We start from the raw sequence: 6,000 nt of genomic DNA on the forward strand, positions 1-6,000 counted from the left end.
TTTTATACTTTTTTTTCATTAATACAGATGGGACCAGATCTGTTCCTAGAAGTTTCCAAGATCTGTACGGGATTAAACAAGAGGTTGAAATAGGAAAAATCAATAGACATGGTGAAACACCCAATCATATGGCACCTCATCCCAGATATAGGTAAATCAAGATAGAGGAGTTGCAGGGATTTTTGCGGTGCCAAGAAATTCCAGAAAAGGTCATTTTTTTTAAAAGTATAAAACTAATATTTTATTTGAACAAATTCAAGGTAAAAACATACAGAGAGAAAAATATTCACAATGATAATAATAATGTGGTGGTCGCAAAAAACAGGTTCATGTAATATAGATACATTGCACATTAGCCCGGCATGTTTTGCTGATTGCTTATTCAGGGTAGTGTGAATGAAGACACAAATAACGTGAGAAAACTGCAACAGCCTCCAACCAGAAACGACCAACACCTGAGTCCCCACTCCCATGAGACCCCCACGGGAAGTCGTCAAAGCGCAGTCACAGAGGACAGAAAGGTAAGATAAAAGCAGTCAATTTAACAACACACAAGATGAAAGGCAACTTTAGACAGCCTGCTGGGTATTAGATGCAGGGAGTCTTGCGGTGACATGAACACCGCTCGGTTGAGTCTGACCATCTGGCTCTGGCGTACTCCACCTCTGATACTGTAGAATACAACACTAATAATTGTTTTTTTTTTTCATTAAAACAGAAGGGACCAGATCTGTTCCTAGAAGTTTCCAAGATCTGTATGGGATTAAACAAGAGGTTGAAATATGAAAAATCAATATGGATTTGGTGATGTATAATCTTTGTGCACAATGTAATGAACACACTTAACATATGTTCATGCACCCCTAGGCCCCCCACTGTTACTTTTTCAGTAAAGCATAAAGAGCGCGTATGATTGAAGATCTGAGAGTGGTTGTTCTTCCACTCACCGGACCCCCCTGTGGTTTACTCCCTAGAGTTCCTTTAAAGTTTTATTGTTGCTTCTAGAGTATCCTCACTCTATTCCCTTACATTCCCCCGGCCTGTTGTTTTTACTTCTGGCCAGTCGGACCTACTGGAACTTAGTTAATCCTGCGTTTTGCAGGAAATGCAGAACTTGTAGCCCTGTTCGACTCCTGGCGGGCTCTCCATCCCTGGGAAAAACAGTACACGTTCTATTCTGCACCCCATCATATGCACTCACGTATTGATTATCTTTTTGTCAACAATGCCACTTTACAGGTTATCGACGATGCGCGGATCCATCCTATCTCCTTGTCAGACCATGCCCCCATTTTCATGACATTGAATTTGGGCACCCCTAATTGTAGGCCCTGCCATTGGCAACTTAACACTTTTCTCCTACAACACCCTCCTTCTAAGATGGAGCTAGACACAACATTGCAGTATTACTTCCTTGAGAATGTAACCCCTGAGGTTTCCCCATCCGTTCTTTGGGAGGCCCATAAAGTAGTCCTTCAAAGCCGGTGCATAGCACTTGCCTCGGCCATTAAGAAGATGTGATGGCTACTAAGCTGCGGGTCGAAGGGGAGCTGAGGGCCTTGGAACAGAATTTACAAGTCTCCCCATCAATACCCCTCCTTAAAAAAATTGTCTGCCTACGCATGACTCTCAAAGACCTGGCTATTGGCCAGGTGGAAAAAGCTTTATGGAGACTGAAACAGCTCTATTATGATAAGGGTAACAAGGCCCACTCCCTCTTGGCCCACAAGCTGGCTGAACGCTCAAACGTATCTACACCTCATCAAGTTAAAAACAAAGAGGGCTGAATGATCTCCCATACCCATGATATAGCTCAAACCTTTGTGGAATTTTATACCACGCTATATAATAACCCCGGGATTCCTCATGGCGCTCCTTCCCCAGAACTAACTGACAGACTGACTCAATACCTGGAACGTAGTGGGATTCCCCGGCTCCAGGCCTCAGACCTTTTTTCTCTTAATGCAAATATATCCAAGGAGGAAATTGCTCTTACCATTAAGTCCTTGCCCACCCGTAAATCCCCAGGCCTTGATGGACTTCCCTATGAATACTACAAATCCTTTCTTCCTATTCTTTTGCCGCACATGTGTAAACTTTTTAATGCTTTCCTCCAACAAATACCTATACCCTCTGACATGCAGAGGTCCTTTCTCACATTAATCCCAAAACCTGATAAAGACCCTGCCCTTTGTGCTAGTTATGAGCCAATTGCACTTCTAAATTCCGACCTAAAAATTTTTACAAAGCTCCTATCTATTCGCCTGAATGCGATATTGCCATCCCTGATACATAAAGATCAGGTGGGCTTTGTCCCTCTCCGCCAAGCGGGGGATAACACGAGACGAATCATCGATTTGATAGATGTGGTGAGCAGGGAAGGCCAGGCATCCCTGGTCTTGGGACTGGACGCAGAAAAGGCGTTTGATTGCCTTGGCTGGCCTTTCCTGTTCGCCACATTAAGATATATGGGCTTTCGAGGAGCCTTTCTGCGGGCCATTCAACATTTATACACTAACCCCACGTCCCAGGTTAAGACCCCTTTTGCTCTGTCCCCCACTTTCTCAATAGCGAATGGAACTCATCAGGGATGCCCGCTCTTTCCTTTATTGTTTGCATTGTGTGTTGAGCCCCTGGCGGCGTCCATCCGCGGAAACCCAAATATTTGGGGTGTTTCGGTCCGAGGGAGTGAGTTTAAATTTGCATTGTTTGCGGATGATGTCAGTCTTACCCTCACTCAACCTAGGATATCACTACCCAATTTACATGCCGAACTGGATATCTACAAATCCCTCTCTGGATACAAAATTAATGCAACCAAATCAGAAGCACTCCCAATTAATATCTCGGTTGCAGAAATACAACATCTCCAGCAGTAGTCTATTTCAAGCAAATTTCCCTCCCCTCTTCCGCCAAATAAGGGATCTCTTACAAAAATGGAAAACCCACCATATTTCCCTTTTGGGCAGGGTGGCATCTGTAAAGATGACCTTTCTCCCCAAACTTTTGTACCTGTTCCAGACATTGCCCATTCCAGTCCCCTATGGACAATTGCGGAAGCTTCAGGTGGAGCTGGTGCACTTTGTCTGGAACTACAAGAGACACAGGATACCCCGCTCAGTGCTAGTGGCATCTCGAACGGATGGGGGGTTGGCATTTCCCGACTAGGTGAAGTATTACCAAGCGTCTCAACTGAGGGCCATTACTTCTTGGTTCCCTCAAAGGGCATATAATAAATGGATGGAAATTGAGAAGATAGGGCTAGCCCCCATACACCCAAACAGCCTGCTCTGGAGCGCGAACGCGAGGGTGGACCCGGGGAGACTCCTGGGATCAATGACCCTACTTAGATCGCTCTGGCGTAGACTTTCTCAGGCCCATGGGCTCCGCTCAGAGAGATCACTCCTCACATCCTTTCTTTATAACCCCGACCTGCCTGCCGGCCTTACACGCCAGATGTCTCTCCCTTGGGCGACACGGAACCTTTTTCATATGGGCCACCTGGTGGACCCCAGGTCACGTAGAATGCTATCATTTACCCAATTACAGACAAAATATGACTTGCCTCGCCAGGTGTTTTATGGGTATTTGCAGATACGTCACTATGCCCAGACTATTGCCCTGGATCTCCAATTTTCGGTGCCATCCCCCTTCGAGAGCATAATTTTAGAAGGAACGGCACACCGAAGCTTGATATTTGATATCTACCGGCTGCTTAACTCCCACTCCATTACCACCCAAGGTAAGCATGCATATATGCTTTGCTGGGAAAAAGTTCTGGGGGAAGTAATTCCAGAGGCGACATGGAGGGTGATCTGGTCTCAGGCAGCAAAAAGCTACCCTTTATACAGTAAGGAGAATTCATACAAAATTCTCTATTTTTGGTACCTGACACCGGACGTGCTTCATGCTATATATCCCTCCTGCTCGGATAGGTGCTGGCGCTTTAGGGGAGACTGGGGCACCCTCTACCACATATATTGGAGCTGCCCCAAGATTATCCCTTTTTGGACAGAGACACAGCTCCTGCTATCCCGCCTTTTGGGAGTGCAGGTTCCCCTGACTCCAAAACTTTTTTTTATTAGGGGGGTCTCCTCTACGGATTCCCAAATCCTCTAAAAAATTGCTAAGACATATTTTAACAGCTGCTCGATGCCTGGTTGCCCTCCACTGGAAAAGGCACTCCCCCCCTCCCAGGAAGATCTGTACGCTAGAATAAAAGATGTAGAGCTTATGGAAAAGATGACAGCTAGACTACAAGATAGGCTGGAAATGCACAATAGGGTCAGGGAGGAGTGGCACCGTCATGAGGATCTGCCTTGAGCCGAGGGTCGAGCCTCCATTCCTATCCCCCCTACCCTCCCCTCCTACCTTTCCCTTAGTCTTACCCCCTCTGTACTTTCTAACCTGTTTTTCTTGTTTCTTCTTACTCTTATCTCCTTGTTTTTCTCTAACTATGTAATAGCCTGTAGTAGATGTAGTTTGAGAATTGACGTTTTAAGCAGTAGGCCAGATATGACTACGCATTACTCACAGTGCTATATATGGACACAATGTATGCATAGGCTAATCTCTTCCTCTTATGTTGACTTTTGTACATTACAGTGCACAAGATATGTTAATTTGCTGCTTGATAAACTTAATAAAATAAAAATGTTATTTGAAAAAAAAAGAACACGACTCCACTGGTGGCTATTGGGGTAAGGAACGAGGTCCAGTGTGTGTATTTTGGTGTAGGTTAAAGCCAGGTAAACTGATGTATGCTCCCCTGATATCCAAACACCCCTGTCAGGCTCTAACTGTGTCTGGATGGGGGAGCTGTGGGCCTCTACAGGCATTGTCGGTATAGAGGTAGTTTACCTGTATGATAGTTTGCAATATTTTATGCCAGTTTGGACAAAGTAGTTAGTTGGGTAGCTCCAAGGGGAGAATAGTTAGGGAGGTATTTTAGTACCGATTTTCAATACAGTGAGGGGTATAGAATCTTGAATAGACCGAATGTTATCAGGACCAACATGGGTAACATCAGGTAGGGGCTGAGTACGTAAGAGTGGGTAAGGGTGTGAGGGGACATGTCTCCTGCATGTGCATAGTAGGGATGAGCCGGACACCCCCCTGTTCGGTTCGCACTAGAACATGCGACCAGGAAAAAAGTTCGTTCGAACACACGAACACCGTTAAAGTCTATTGGACACGAACATGAATAATCAAAAGTGCTAATTTTAAAGGCTTATATGCAAGTTATTGTCATAAAAAGTGTTTGGGGACCTGGATCAATGCAAAAAAAACTTTTAAAAACGGCTGTTTTTTCAGGAGCAGTGATTTTAATAATGCTTAAACAACAAAAGTGTAATATCCCTTTAAATTTCATAGCTGGGGGGCTGTCTATAGTATGCCTTTAAAGGGGCGCATGTTGCCCGTGTTTAGAACAGTCTGACAGCAAAATAACATTTCAAAGGAAAAAAGCCATTTAAAACTACTCGCGGCTATTGCATTGCCGGTCCGACAATACACACAGAAGTTCATTGATAAAAACAGCATGGGAATTCACCACAGGGGAACCCCGAACCAAAATTAAAAAAAAAAAAAATGATATGGGGGTCCCCCTAAATTCCATACCAGGCCCTTCAGGTCTGGTATGGATATTAAGGGAAACCCCGGCCAAAACTTTAAAAAAAAATAACGTGGGGGTCCCCCTAAATTCCATACCAGACCCTTCAGGTCTGGTATGGATTTTAAGGGGAACCCCGCGCCAAAAAAAAAACGGCGTGGGGTCCCCCCAAAAATTCATACCAGACCCTTATCCGAGCACGCAACCTGTCAGGCCGCAGGAAAAGAGGGGGGACGAGAGAGTGCCCCCCCTCCTGAACCGTACCAGGCCACATGCCCTCAACATTGGGAGGGTGCTTTGGGGTAGCCCCCAAAACACCTTGTCCTCATGTTGATGAGGACAAGGGCCTCATCCCCACAACCCTGGCTGGTGGTTGTGGGGGTCTGCGG

The sequence above is a fragment of the Aquarana catesbeiana genome, linkage group LG09 (assembly GCF_042186555.1).
Source record: "Aquarana catesbeiana isolate 2022-GZ linkage group LG09, ASM4218655v1, whole genome shotgun sequence".
Classification (NCBI taxonomy): domain Eukaryota; kingdom Metazoa; phylum Chordata; class Amphibia; order Anura; family Ranidae; genus Aquarana; species Aquarana catesbeiana.